Raw genomic sequence first — 15,345 nt, forward strand, 5'->3', positions numbered from 1 at the left:
GGAGAGTCCTGAATGTCTAAAGATGGAGTCCAAACATTTTTACTGGCAATGGGGAGCTACGGAACTTTAGCCGCCTCCTATATGGCACCACATTTATACCTTTCCTTCCCATGCTCCTGGAGAAAGGATTGGATCCAAAGGTCCCTCCTCCCTTTCCTGGTCTGTCCATGGAGCTCGAGCTTCCTTTTTAGATGAGAACAACATCCTCCCCCCTCCCTCTAAAATAGTGTTAACAGACTCCTTAGTACCCCAGCTTCTAAGTGGAACGATACTGTGATCTTTCCTGGGCTCTGGCTTTAGGAAGGGGTGGAAATTTCACGAGATTGAGAATCTTGGACAATGCTAGGTAGCACTTGAGCCTCAGTTTACTCCTCTTTTAAATGATAAGATTTTTGAACAGTCTTTTCCAGTTTTGATATCTTATCTTTTAGGATCCTTCCATCTCTACTAAGGGACCCTTAGGTCTCTTCTATCTCTATTATGGTGCTCTTCATGGTTCCTGATAGCTCTCCCAGAAGAGAGGCATCCATGAACTAGGGATTGTTTGCCTTGGGGTCCCCTTCTCCTCCTCCTCTCCTCTTCCACAGGACAGCCATGGTCAGAAAGAGGAAGTGATAAGCTGCTTTTAGAGCCTTGGCCAAAAATGAAACAGGGAAGGAAATCAAAAAGAATGACTAAAATCAGGACTGGAGCGTCCTCCTGGGCAACTCTCCCTGATAGCAAATAACTAATTTGGGGAATAGATGCTGCTATCCCAATCAACAAACCTTTATTAAGTGTTGAGATGCCAAGCACTGTGTTGAGTGCTAGGGACACAAATCCACTTACAATATTCACAGGCTTGAGGATGTATGTGCTGAGCGTAGGCACAGGCCTCCAGTAATCTGCCATTCTGGACTCATCACCAACTTCTTAGTTTAGAAACCATGAACACGAAAGGCTTTTTGTTTCGACATCTGCCAACTCCCCCTCTCCCTTTTACAGAGCTAAGATGTCACACTTTTCCACACATTTGCTAACTGCTAAGTTCTCACATGAGCCTGTCATTTATCTCCAGCAAGCCCAAAGCTGGAAAGCCTAACTGCCTAAGGATGGACACTGCTTGGAAGAAAGCTAAGTAACAAAACTGGCCCCTCCTAGGACTCACCCCCACTCCCAGCCTCTTACTGAGGATGTCTTTTATCTCCATTATCCAAATGCAAAGCAGAGACAAAAACACCCATCTTGGGGGAAGAGAGATGATCTATGCAAGATCCCAGGAAAAAGAAAGCCAGATTCTCTGGCAGTGATGCTCACAGAAGCCAAAGGAGGCTAGGCTTGAGAGGTAATAGGGAACACTAGTACCTGAAAGGAGTATAAAGGATGAGATATTAGCACCAGAAATAATCTGAGATGGATTATTATCGGGTCTCTCTTTCTCAGGATAAGGAGGGGAAGTGATGAGACCAGACACACCCAACCAGTAGAACATAAAAACCAAGTCTCCTGATTGCTAAGCCAACAACCATTTCCATCCCCATCCCTTTTCCTAGCACCCAATGGACCACCCCATGTCTCAATGTGTCAGTAATAATCCCTACTGGTAGATTCAGGAACATCAGTGCTGAAAAGAGCTGCCATTTCTGGGGGTTGGGAGGACTCCCAAATCTTTTCTCTCAAGCGGCATAGAATTGGGAGTTGCTGATCAGAGTAGAGCAGCCCTCCAAATGCAGCCGTGGGATAGATAAGGAGAAGGAATTCAGAAGGTTCCGGGGCCTCTTCAAGGCATTTCCCAATCATCCCTCTACATGAAGGAACTCTTGATCTCCTCGGTTCCCCTGCTCTTCGATTGTCAGTATAAGCTGAGCCAAAAAGACCTCCAAAGTCTGTACCCAAAGAGGGATCCCCTCTACAATATCTTCAACACATGATGACTTAGCTATTTAAATCAGTACTGACATCCAGGAATACTCTAACCATGCTGGAATCCTGTCCAAAGAAAAAGATGGGGCTGATCTGACATAACTTGTTCTTGAGAAACCCATATTTGCTCTTAGTGATCACCACCTTCCTTTCTAGGTGCTTCATTTCCTATTTCACTTTGGTAGAAAGGACCTTGGTTAGGGCTCTTGCTGGATGTTCTTTTTTTGCTGGAGATAAGGAGGGGATGGATGCTTGAATCTGCCATTTCACGTATATATAAGGGGCAAGAAATTCCATTAATAGCAGAATCTGCTAGGAGTTAACTGAATCAAAGAACAACAAACTGTATACAGTTTTCAACTAACTATAATTGAATTTCCTCACCAAAGAAAAATTCATCACACAAAAATATGAGCAATACCACACTAGTTTGGACCAGTGTTTCATCCCACCTGATATCCTGTGATGGAGGCACCAAGGGACATTTTGTGGGAGAGTACAGATGCCTTCTATGTCAACCTGAAATTTCCAAACATCCTGAGCTTTCCCGAACGACCTAGTCTTGCTCTGTCTTCTCTATTACTATTCTCCTTCAATGTCTCCTCACGGCAGCAATCTGCCCCTGGGTTCTTGAAGATTACACCATGAAAGTGTAAGCTCTGGAAGATCCTAGCAAGCTAGAAAGGCTTCGAGTCCAATTCTGGAGACAAGCTGTCTGTTATCTAAGGACCAATCTAGCTCGGTGCGGGAAGAAAGCTCATCCTCACATAGATCACCACAGCGCTGGACCCCAAGCAATGAACCTTCCCGAGTCTGTTTCTACTTTGTGTCTATACCACTTAACAGTGCGAAATTTTGCCACCTGCAGTCTTAAACAGGACTACTTTCATCCTCAGTCTACCTACTTTGAGTCTCATGGAATTTCTTCTAGGTGTCATATTTCAGGAATTAGAGAAGGAGTTCAAGAATAAGCCCGAGTTTGTCTTCCATCCCCACCCCCCTTGAATTTGCAAATGTCAATCATATCTAGGGTGACCATACACCTTGGATTTTCTGGGACAAGAAATTCTATTTCAAGAATAGAAAATGCGCTTTTAATGAAGCTCTGCAAAAGGAATTTTCTTTGCCAGACCATGTGTTCCAATTTTTGGTTCAGAAAATATGGTCACAACAGTCATTCTTTCTGTTGCAGCTCAGATATAGCTATTTGCTATGCAGGAAATGGCTAAGGTGGCCAGCTCCTCTCTACAGGGGAAGCTCATTCAGAGAAATCAAGAGAGCAAGGTCGGCATCCCATACCTGGCTCCCGAGGACTTTGAAGCTTTCTTTAGGCTCAGACCTTGTTCAAGAATGAGTTTCTTTGAACTCCACCCTGATCTGAGATCATTTCTCACCCCCAGCCTGTTTTCCCTGCCTATAAAATGAAGAATGTACTTGAGTTATGAGTTTTTTAAAAACCTTAGATTGTGGAAATGTGAATTTTTTTCCTGACTACTGTGGCCACTGTTCTGGTTCCTGGCCACACATCTAATAGACTTTACTCTCTTGACTTTGGCCACACCTGGGAGAATATCTGAGCAGACCCCGGTGGTTCCTCATGAGCCACTTCTTGCCCGCGGTCCCTTTCCCCAAGCTAGAGCAGCAGTACCCCTGATTTCTCACACTTGTCCCTAGCTTTTCATTCCCACCCACACACGTAGTCCTCCTTAGTCTGTCATTCTTAGACTGTATCCCTTGCACAAAGAGCAGCTGAGATTTTGTGCTAGAACGCCCTTTATAGAGCATCCAATCCAACTTCCTTTTAAGAAGGAAGAAACTGAGACCCAGAGTGGAAAGATCAGGTGGGATTCAAAGTTACATCCTCTGACTGGGGACCTGCCTCAGTTGCTGTGACAGGGCTGAGAACTGATGCCAGCCTGATCCTTTTCACTGGCCTTGTCCGAACCTGGCCAGCTCCCACTCTTTCTTGGGCCCATGTAGGAGAAGGCTGTCACGATTCCCTTGCCCATAGTAGTTTACACTTCACAAAACATTTTCTCCCCAATTCTGAGGAGATAAGAGTTTGAGAATTGTTATCTCTAGGAGACAAACAGGCTAAAGTGACATACCCAGAGTCCGAAAGTTAGTAATAGAGCAGGATTCAAAATCAGGTCAATCTCGACTCAAAAAGCAATTCCCCTTCTCTGATCACATGCCCTAATTCTGGTTAAAAAAGTACAGTCACCCAGCACTACTCAGCCACTGTTGTTTCTTGAGCCTTATTCTTTTTAGTGAGGCCCAGAACTATATGACTACAGCAACCAAGGGGCCAGAGCATAGGGAACAGTCCCCATCCAGGCCCGGAACCCTTTCCTGGCTGATAATTAGTTCAGAGCCCATGGTTCTGTAACTACAGCTTGGCGAGCTCTTTCTTAAATGCATTAGCTTGCCAGCCCTGCCCACACTGCAGCTCATATGCTGCCTTTCTGCCCACTCGTATGGGATCCTTTATTCTTGTGGCTTATTTCCATGAGCATGTTCCTCCCCAGAAGCTAGCATAATCTGCAAACTTGGAGACTGCATGATGTGACTTCCCTCCACCCCCAAAAGAATTGCTAAAAATGTTAAACAAGGTACACACACACACACACACACACACACACACACACACACACAAGTTCTCCATCCAATGTCAGTCATGTTTCTCTTTATCATCCCCAATAAAAAGCATTTATAATGTAACACATTCACACTGGAAGGGGCCTTGGTGATCATCTCATCTAATCCAATTCTCTCCTTTTAAAACAGAGGAACCAAGGGCCAGCCAGGGTCACACATATAATGAAATGACAAAGCTGAAAGCTGAACCCAGATCTTCTGTCTCCAGGACACTGCCAAGCAGAAGACCCTTAGAAACCAAACTTCAGCACCAAAGCTCTCGAAAGCACCTACTCAGATTCACTCTAGTAAGTCTCCATTTTAGGCCCTGAGCACAGCAATCTTGCCTTTTGTATGAGGAAAGCCGTTAACTAAAAAGATATATGGAAAAGGGACAAATGATACAAATTCATTTCAAAATTGCTATTAACCGCTTGTCATCGAACTCATAGCTCTGGAGTTCCTCAATAAATTACCACAGAAATTTGACATTCCTTCAAAGATTAAACTGCCACAAACTAGCAGAGGTATTCCTCAAACCCAAAGGAGAGCAGTTGCTGCTCAGGGCTTAAAGGGTTGCAGCTCTTTGCTCATTCCAAGAACATTTTTCTCTTCAGCAATGTTTATAAAGAGGGCTTCTCTCAACAGCCATTTCACTCATGAACACTTTCAGTTCTTTCCCCTTCACTATATATGTATCTATCTATCTCTATCTATCTATCTATCTATCTATCTATCTACTATATATACTGTGCTTCTTCTCATACCCAACAAGTGGCCTGTGCCACTTCAGAATCTGTCTCCAAGTGATGGGGAGCCATTTAAAGGCTCAAAGCGACCCCAGAGAGAGGCTTTTCTCTGGAATTATCTAGGAATGATGTTACTTTTAAATGCTACAGAACATCTGGCCCAATCCTTGGGCCAAAGGAGACCCAGGATCCCACCTGATTTAGAGGGGGAAGAACCCAGATTCCAACCAAGCTCTGCCACTTGCTACCTTGCTCTTGGCTGAGTCAACCTTCTGGCCTCTGCTTTTCTCCTCTGGAAATTGAGATCAGACTTGATCTCTGATGTCCTTTCCAAGGTCCTCTGAAGTTAAACCATGTTCAATGGTCTATGATGAGAAGCCCATTCCCACATATGTGATTATAGCTTTCTTGCTGACAGTTCCCCACAAAACAGCAGAAAATACTCCCAGGTCTGGCAGAAGATGTGGGTTCAACTACTACCTGGGCGACCAAGAACGTGGCATTTCCCCTATCTGGGACTCAGTTTCCTCATCTGTAAAATGAATGGGTGCACCAGAGGGTCTCACTAAAGCCCTTTTATCTCTAGCTCCTTAATACCACAATCTTGTGCTATGCAGCCAGAGTGATTGGTTTATCAGGGGCAGATCCCTAAGTAACCACAGCATTCGACAGCTTTGCCATGCTCCATCTCAGAGAGTGGTTAATTCAGTCTGGGGCTGCAGAGCCAAAGGGAAGCCAAGAGTTGACACAATTCTCAGGGTATTTTAAGCCAAGGGAAGGTGGGGTAAGAATGAGGGAATTTCTATGATTTGGGGAACTCTGACTCAAAGATCTGTGGAGACTAGATCTGCCTAGTCAGAGGGATATGGTGAGGGGGTATCATGGAGAACATGGATTGGTTTCAAAAGCTCACAAGATAGGAATGGCCACAGAGCTGAGAAGTCACAGAGACTTGTGGAGCCCAGCATGAAATGAATTTATAAACAGAGTCCAAGATATAGTCGAGTCATAGTTTGTCTTCTCTCCTCCCTCTGCCATTTTACAGATGGGGAAACCAAGACACGTCAAAGGGAAGTGACCAGCTCAATAGCTAATTAGTTGAAGTACTACCTTTTGGCAGAGGTACTTCTTCAGTTCTTGGCAGAACTACTGCTGGTAGGACATTAAAGGGTACATGTTCATCTTTCCCCTTGACTGTCAGGAGCTCAGCACCATGATACTCACAGCCACTGTATACAAGGCTGCACAAGAGATGAGATTGTGCCTGTATCTCTATGCTTCATCTGCACTGCTACCCACCCCCCAGCAGGGAGGGTCAATGGCTTCCCTTCTTCCCTCCACTCTCTAGCTGCACCATAATTCTAAAGGCAATTCAAGTATCCTCTGACCAGGGTGACTGTGGGTCCCTGGCAGGGGATGGGAAATAATAGCCCGCCATGGGGGCAAGGAGACAGAAATCTTTCTTTCCAGCAGCCCTAGGTTAGGTTAATGAAGCCAAATAGAACCAGTCCCTAAGGATATTTTCTACCTTGTGACAGCTCCTTATGGAAAATACAAGTAAAAAGGGGAAAAAGGCTGATCCACAGCATACATTAACTGGGAATCTGGCTAGCTTGGCCCAGTGTAGAGAGGCAATGTGCCCCAACTCCCCCATTATTTGAAACCCTTCACAAGATGAGCAGGAAAATGACCAGATCCCCAGCAGTTCTCAGGCTCCCAATCCAACAAGTAGTAGGTATTGAAAGCCTACTACGTGCAGGTACTGTGGGGAAAACAAAGAACAATCAGATCCCAGTCCTGCCTTGAAGGACTTAGAATCCTTCAAGAGCTTACAATTTAGTAATTCAGACAAAACAAGCACAGTTGTAGAATCTTAGAGCTTTAAGAACCCCCAGAGACCACAGAGTTAGTTTATGGGGAGAAACTGATGCCCAGACAAGGGACTTGGCCAAGTTCACAAGAGTCGGTGGAAGATCTGGTCCTGGCACCCAGAAGACCTGGGTGCCTCCTAGCCCATTGCTTTTGCACTCCATATAAAACCAATGAGGAAATAAATGATTAGACATCACAGCAAGCTGTGCAAGAGGTCAGGGTGGGGCAACAGAAAAAGAGGATGAACACAGACCTTCCAAGAGAGGCAATGAATCTAGTCTCAGGGTTACTGAGCCTCTCTTACCCTCTCACCAGCCACATATTCCTCTCGTGAGGCTCAACCACCTCTACTGCCCATCCGCTTGAGTCCAGTTTTCCAACAAAACACAGCAAGCTTTTGGATATGTACTCTTGTCCAATTGCCCGGGTACGTATGGCCAGGGTCAGCAGCAAGCTGGCCGGATGCCCAACCAGATCACTTCAAAGGACTGCAGCAAAAGACAGCAGAGGAATGGACCAAGTGACTGAAGGCAGCATCCAGGGGCTCTCTGGAGGTGTGCTGCCTAGCAGCACTGTGCCCTGTCCTCCTCCCCCCACAACTGCAGCAACCCTTATGGGAGTGCCTCTGCTAGGAATCGCTCTTCCATCAGGAAGAGCCTTTTTGTTCCCCAAGAGACTGGATTCCCAGCCTTCCCTCTTCCCAGAGAGCCTCTCAAATCCTCTCCCCCACCCCATCAAAATCAAGGTGCTCAGTGGCCCCAGCATTCCCTAGGGCCCACCCAGGACTTCTCATGCAAAAGGAAGAATGGAGCTGCTCCTGCAGCCATTGCCCACCTCCTAGGCCCTGGATGGTCACTCAGGAAAGCTCCCAATACAGCACAGACTTCCTTTCCTCCTTCTGCTCAATTACCAAGGTGGTACCAGCCCAAACTGGGCTCCACCCCTGATTCCCAGTTAGCCCCCATTTCCAAGGAAAACACTTCTGGGTCTTCCATCCTGGGACACTGAGAGGTAGGAGGTTGGAGTGAAAAACAGGAATATTCCAGAGGAAGGAGGGCCACTCTGCTGCTGGGGCCAGGAATCTGGGCGGATACATGCCCCTGAGAGAGCTTTCCTCCCCTCACCTCCCTCACTGCCCAAGGGTTCGCCCCAGGGGGTGGGGTGAGGAAGGCTACCTCAGCCCGCTGCAACCGAAGGCTCCTAGCCTCCCATCCATTCTCTCTGGAAAGAGGGACAAACAGAAAGCCGAGGGTCTATCCTACAAGGGAATAGGGACTCTAGAGCCAAGCCCCATCTCCCCCCCCCCCACGAAAAGGCCCGGTTAAAACGAAGATAACTAAGTCCCCAAGTTTGTATAAATTCTGCATTGTCCGTTGGGGGGGGCACACGGATCAGGGACCCTCAACCCAATTCCTAGCTCCCCAGGCTTTGGTTACAGGGAGAGGAAGAGGAATCGAAACCCTGAGCGCCCCAACCCCACCCCCGGCCGGTCCGATAGACTGGTCCGGTGCCCCCTGCCCCCTCCCCTTTACCTCTTTAGAGAGGGGCTGCAACGTGACCTCTTGGCGCGGACTGGCGCAGACTAGGCTGCGGCTGCTGCCCGACCCGGAGCTCACGGTGCCTGGCCGGAGATGGACTAGGACGCGGAGGAGGAGGAGGAGGAGGAGGAGGAGGAGGAGGAGGAGGCGCCGGGGAGGGGACCCGGGATGCAGATGCAGCTGTCGCTGCCGGAGCACGCTCCGCTCCGCTCCCCTCCCTCCCCTCGCCCTCCGCAGTGCTAGCCGAGCGCATGCGCCCTGCGCATTGACTTGCCGGGCCCCCTGGCTGGTTCTCCTGCGCTCTCTGGCCCGCTCTCCCTCTCTCTCCCCTCACCCCCACTCCACCCCCTCCTTTGGCCTCTGTAGCCACCGTCCCCGTCCCTCCCCTTCCCCCCACCCCCCCCTCGCCTCCCCCTCTCAGCTCGCTGCGCACTGGGTTTTTCCTGCTGCCTTATTGCGTTCTGCAGAGACCTAATCCTCTCCACGTGCCAGGTTGGGGAGGAGGAGCTAAGTGGAGTATTTGGGGGGCTCGGTGTGAAGGGAGCAGCAGCCGCCTTTACCTTCGGGCCTCGCACCTTGCGCTTCTCCCTGCTCCGGTCCCATCAGGCTTTGCACTTCCCGCCCCGCCCAGCACGGGTCCCTGCAGATTTCTGCTGCTTCTTGGGCCTTGAGCTTCTCCACTTTTGCCCCGCCAGGGGGCCTCAAAGTCGTTTTTTGGACCAATCGGACTCTCTCTTCAGGGGTTTTAGCGGGCCTTGAGCCTTGCGCTTTAGTTCCTCACAGGTCCCAACAAGCTTTGCGCTTCGAGCCTCTTCCCTCATGGGTCCCAGCAGGTTTCTGCTGCCTCTTGGGCCTTGAGCTTCTCCATCTCTGCTCCACTAGGGGACCGCAAGCCCTTTTTTTTTTTGACCAGTGTGCCTCTCTCTTCAGGGGGCCCATCCTCCTCCTGGGAACTTGAGGTTCTTCCTCCTCTTGTCAGCCCCCCACCCATCCTCCTCTTGAACCTCATCCCTCTCCCTTTGTGAGGTCCCAGCATGCCTTGTGCCCTTCCCCTCATGGGTCCTTCCTCGAACCTTTCTGACCTTTGGACCTCACTATCAAGCCCGGAGGAACTGGATATCCCAGGGATGGATACAGCCAAAACTGAAGGGTGATGTCTACCCTCTTCCCTCGGACCTCAGGCCCAAGTAGCATGCTCTAGGCTGACAGAGGTCAGCAGAGGTAAGACAGACAGGAAGCCAAGGGACCTTAACTTCCAGCAAACCTAATGGGGCCATGTTCCTCACCCACCACTCAGGCTGCTTACTTCACTATTATCCCCTAGACCCCAGCCATGTACCTATCCCAACTCTACCCATAAAAGGTAGGTTACAGGCCAGGGTACAGAAAACATGAGACCACTTGGCATCTCTTGCCATCTTAGGTCAGACACACCAGGACAGGCCCCAACCCACATCAAATCTGAACAATTATCCTCATGCTTCTATTATTCACTTTGACCCACAAATAGTTGCAGCCTACCTGTGAGATCTCCCTCCAAAAAGAGCAGGTCACACGAGGGGATGGGGATTGGGATTCTGCAGTCCCAGGACAGCTGGCTCTGTTCCTGGGATACATCTCACCTAACCTGAAGAGCCTCTGTCCCCCACTTTCTCTTCATCATCCAATCCCTCTACGTACCTGACACTGCTGCCCAGCCTAGCTGCATGAACTTCTCCCAAATTGGGGCAGGGGGGGGGGGATTGGAAGAGTTGACACATCAGGTACCAGAGGGGTGAGGACTTAGACTTGAGTTTCTTGTTTTGAAAGAAAGTTGGGAAGCCTGCAAGTCCAACTCCGATTAAATGTGAAAGGGGATATTCTGCTACCCCTGTCCTTCCCCTTGTCCCACTAAGTAGTTGTGTCCTACAGACCAGTTGGATCAGGCACAACAGGGGCTCCTAGAGGCCCTAGGACAGCCAACCTCTATTCCTTGGACACCTTCCACCTAACCTGAAGAGGCTAAGTCCCCCACCATCCCTTCAGTCTCCCAAACTCACTAGCATGAGCACGCTAAATGCAAAATTCCTGTAAAAAAGGAAGATGTAAAGTGGACACATAGCAAAGAGTACCAGAAGTGGGAGGCCATTGGGCAGCTTCCTATTAGGAGAAGTCAGAGAGTTGGGAAACTAGCAAGCCCCAACTCCCATCAAACTTCAAAAGGGATATCCTCCAGCTCCCACAATTCCCATTGGCTCACTATGTAGCCGCTTCCTGCCTGCCCGCCTGCCAGATTTCCTGCCAAAAGTGGAGGGGAAACAGCAAGGGGGTCCAGAGGTCTAAGGCCATTCTGCTCAGGTTCCTGTCTCTGGAGGTCTCAGAGGCCATGAGGCAAAGGGATCTAACTCAGTAAATCCAAAAGAGAACATTCCCCTACTCCACATCATTTCCTTCTGTCTGACCAGCTGGACGTCTCACCAAAATTGGCAGGACAAAAAGGCCAGTTAGATCAGACACAACAGGGGGTCCCAGAAGCCCGAGGACATCTGCTCCCTCTTCCTGGGACACCTCTCAGCAAATCTGAAGTGGAATATTCCCACCCTCCCTATGCCAGTCCATCTCCAATTCCCACTAGATCCCTGGGACTCCACACTAGTATGACTCGTGGACCTCTACCTTTGCAGGGAAGGGGTAGACGGGTAGAAAGCAAGAGCACCAGATGGGGAATGACATTGGGCTGACTTTTCTTCTACTATAAGCCAGGAAGTTGCAAAACCTGCAGGTTCCAACTCATAGAAAACATGATGGGGAATAGCCTCCTACTCCCTTCATTCCTCTTGGCCCAATTAATAATTGTGTCCTATCTGTTAATTTCCCTCCAAATTTGGTGAGACACAGCAGGGGATCCCAGAAGTCCCAGCATAGCTAGCCCCAGTTTCTGAGGCATCTAATACCCCAAGAACAAGGGGTATTAGAGATTGAGTTAGGATATTGAGATGGATTCATCTGTTGGTTCTAGGGCTTATTGGGGATGTTGGCCCTATTTCTCTTGTCTTTTCGTACTGGGAGAAATGAATTTACAGATAGAAACCAACATGGATTTCTCCAGTCTGAACTCAGATCACGTAGGACTTTAATTGTTGAACAAACAAACCTTTAATAGCGGTTGCACCATTTGGATGTTCTGATCCAACATCGAGGTCATAAACCCCAATGTTTGATATGGGCTCTCAAATAGGATTGCGCTGTTAGCCCTGGGATAACTTGCTCCATTGATCAAGGGATGGGTCACCCCTATCACCTTACCTACAGGAGCTATGTCCCCCAATTTCCCTTCAGCCTACCAAACCTACTAGCCACTTTATACCACTGACCAGTATGATTACATGAACTCTTGCCAAAAAATGGAGAGGCTGTTATGGGCATATAGCAGGGTATCCCAGAGTGGGGAGGCCATTTGGTAAAGTTTCACATTACTAGTGGTCATAGAGTTGAGAAGGCTGAAGATCCCAACTCCCATCAAACCTTAAGGGGGATGTCCTTCTGGTCCCATCATTTCCCTTATTCCAATAAATAGTGTGTCTTAAAATCCAGATACCCTGCCAAAAATGGGTGGAATATAGCAGGCGGTCCCTGTGGCCTGAGGTAATTTCACCCTTTGCTCAGACTTCACAGATGCCAGAAGGAAGAGAATCCCAATTTCCATCATAAATGAAGTGGGATATTCCCCTTCATCCCAATGTCATCCTTGGTATCTATAATGTACCAATGGACAAATGTTGGATTTGCTGCCAAAATGTCTCAGAGCAAGCAGGGAGTCCTAGAAAGCCCAGTACAACTTGCCCATTCACGGTAAACCTTTTACCTAGCATGAAAGCACTGTTTCTCCCAAATTCTGTTCAGGAAGATGTTCTGAGCCCATCATTTCTCTTGGTCCACTGCCAGGGCACCTGTGTGCTCAATTTCCTACTAGAAGTGGAGGGGATACAAGCATGGAGTGCATCTGAAGAGATGTGAAGCTGTTTTACAAGCCTTCCTCTAGTCTGGGATCAGATTGGTCAGTTTGGACCCCAACATCCATCAAAACTGAAATGGAGATATCTTCCTATTCCCATTGTTTCCATTGACCCAATAGGTAATAACTGCCTGCCTTCCCAGCTTCCCACCAAAAATAGAGGGGACACAGCAGGTGATCCCAGAGGCCTGAGGCCATTCTAAAAGTTGATGGGAGTTGCTCCCATCATTTCCCTTGGCCCAAGAATTCTATCCTGCTGGATTTCCTTCTAAAACAAGTGGGACAGAGAAGGGTTTCCAAAGGCCTGAGGATACCTGGTGCCCGTTCCTGGGACAGCTCTCACCTAACCTAAATTGGAATAGCAGCCAAAACTGTGTCAGGCTCCTGTTTCCACTATATCCTGGGGAACTCTGGCCAGCCTTCCTTAGGGACATGCCATATGATATCCTAGGATACTTATCAGCAAAATGGAAGCAAAACAATCCTCTCCAGTTTTAGCTGGGCTCTGATCCCTCTTAGATGAGTGGGGACCACTTGTGTGGCTGCCTTAAGGAACTCTCCCCAAAAAAGGAAACAGTTGGTGGGTTTACAACAGGTGTGAGAGATAACTGAAGCCACTGGGCACTATTTTCCATTACTGCATATCTGAAGCTCTGAAAGCTTCCAATTCCCATCACTCCCAGAGTGGGTATGCCCCGTTCCCATCACTGCCCTTGGCCCAATAAGTGGTTGTAGCCCACAGGCCAGATTTTCTGCCAAAATGGGTGGAGTACGGCCAGGAGTGCCAGAGTCCTGAGATCATCTTCATCCTGTTCCATCGCACCTGAAGTGGCACAAATCCTTGCTCCTATCATTCCCAATAGATACTAGGGGGTTATGTCCTACCTGCTAGATTTCCTACCAGAAAACTAGGGACATGATAAGGGATCCTTGGGGCTCCAGGACAGTTGGCTTCTGGGACCCCTCTCATCCAACTTGAAGGATCAAAATCCCTCTGAGCCCAGTCTGTCTCTGATGCACATTAGATCTCTAGGATCCTGGTCATCATGCTTTCTGATCTCTGGCCAAAGGGGGTTGGGGGTGTGTGGTGGATACCACAGCAGGGGATCTCAAAGACAATGTGATTCCTCATTCCTAGAAATCAGAGAGTTGGGAAGCCAGAAGTTTCTTAACTGGCATCACACCTGAAGGAGGAGGATATCCCCTTCACCCCATCATTCCCCTTGTCCCACCAGGTAGTTGTAGCCTGCTGTTTGATTTCCACCAGAATGGATGGGACACAGCAGGGAGTCCAAAAGCACCAGGATAGCTGATGTCTGTTTCCCTAGATACATCTCGGCACACTTAAAGCAGCAAAGACTCTTCTCCCGTTCCGGATTAGATCAGTGGGACCCTTAGCCAACTTGCCTGCAGAAATTCAAATAGGTTGGAAGGGGGATGTTGTACCACACAACAGAGGGTCCCTGAATCCAGAGTCCATTTCCCCCTGCTCCTTTCTCTAAGTCAGAGATCAAAAAGCAGAGAGGCATAGTATCAAACCTAAAGATGATATGCCTCTGTTCCCATCACAACCCAACTGGCCCACTTGGTAGTTGTATCTTACCTGCTCCATTGACAGCCAGGATGGCAGGCAGGAGGTCCCAGGGGTTCCAGGACAGTAGGTCTCTGTTTGTAGGACACCTCTTATCACCTAAGACAGCTCTGTTTCCCCAACTTCCCTTCAACCTTGAATGCCCACTAGGTCCTCAACACCACAAACTCCTTCCAAAATAAGAGTAGAGTGGAGGCAGGTGGGTACACGGTAGAGGATTTCTGAGTCCAGAGGCCATTTTGCTCCTGTCCCATTCCATGCAGATCAGAGGAACAAGAGGATAGAGGGTCTCAACTAATATTATTCCTGAAGGAGATAATTCCATTTGATCATTTTCCTTGGGGCACTGGGTAACTGCACCCTACCTACTAAATACCACCAGACATAGCAGTAGTATCCTGGGAACCAGGACAGCTAGTCCCTGTTCTTGGGTCACCACCTCTCAGATAAGGTGAAGAGGCTATGTCCCCCCTTCCCTTTAAGTCTCCCATGTCTACTAAGTCCTCGACATGACTGATCAATGTGACTTGCACAAACTCCTACCCAAAAAGGGAGGGGTGGGTTAGACACATAGCAGGTGGTTCCAGTCAGGGAGCAAGCAGTCACTATCACACCTGAAGAGGGACACACATGCCCCTCATCCCATCATTTCCCTTGGTCTATTGGCTACTTAATGCCCTACTGTCAGATTTTCCAAAAATAGGTCGGTCACAGCAGAGGATCTCAGTGCCCCAAGAGCATTTCCACCTGGGAGCTTGACCTTGGAAAGCAGAAGGCAGAAGACACCAAGTTTCCATCCTGCCTGAAGGAGGATAAACCCTTCTCCCACCATTCCTCTTGGCACACAAGTTTAGGTAGGTTTGCCTATAGGATTAATCCTGAGAAAGGGGTAGTGCCACAGTGGCAGTCGTCTTGACTTGGAAAGTCTCATTCCTGTTACTGGAGGACTAAGAAGTCAGGGCAAGTCTCAACTACTATCCAACCTGAAAGGGCTTCTCCCTCTGCTCTCATCATTCCCCTTGGCCCACTAGGTAGTTGTGTCTGACCTACTAGATTTTCTGC

General features: G+C 48.5%; 1 protein-coding gene across 1 annotated transcript in view; it reads right to left on the minus strand.

Annotated features, from left to right (window-relative positions):
* LOC100934823 (wiskott-Aldrich syndrome protein family member 3-like) overlaps positions 1-8,999 on the minus strand; it is a 76,439-nt gene extending 67,440 nt beyond the window's left edge. Inside the window, 1 exon segment of the mRNA XM_031945146.1 lies at positions 8,693-8,999. The gene's annotated coding sequence lies outside the window, so the exon portion shown is untranslated.
* Between the last annotated feature and the right edge of the window lie 6,346 nt (positions 9,000-15,345).

Source organism: Sarcophilus harrisii, chromosome X (assembly GCF_902635505.1).
Source record: "Sarcophilus harrisii chromosome X, mSarHar1.11, whole genome shotgun sequence".
NCBI lineage: Eukaryota > Metazoa > Chordata > Mammalia > Dasyuromorphia > Dasyuridae > Sarcophilus > Sarcophilus harrisii.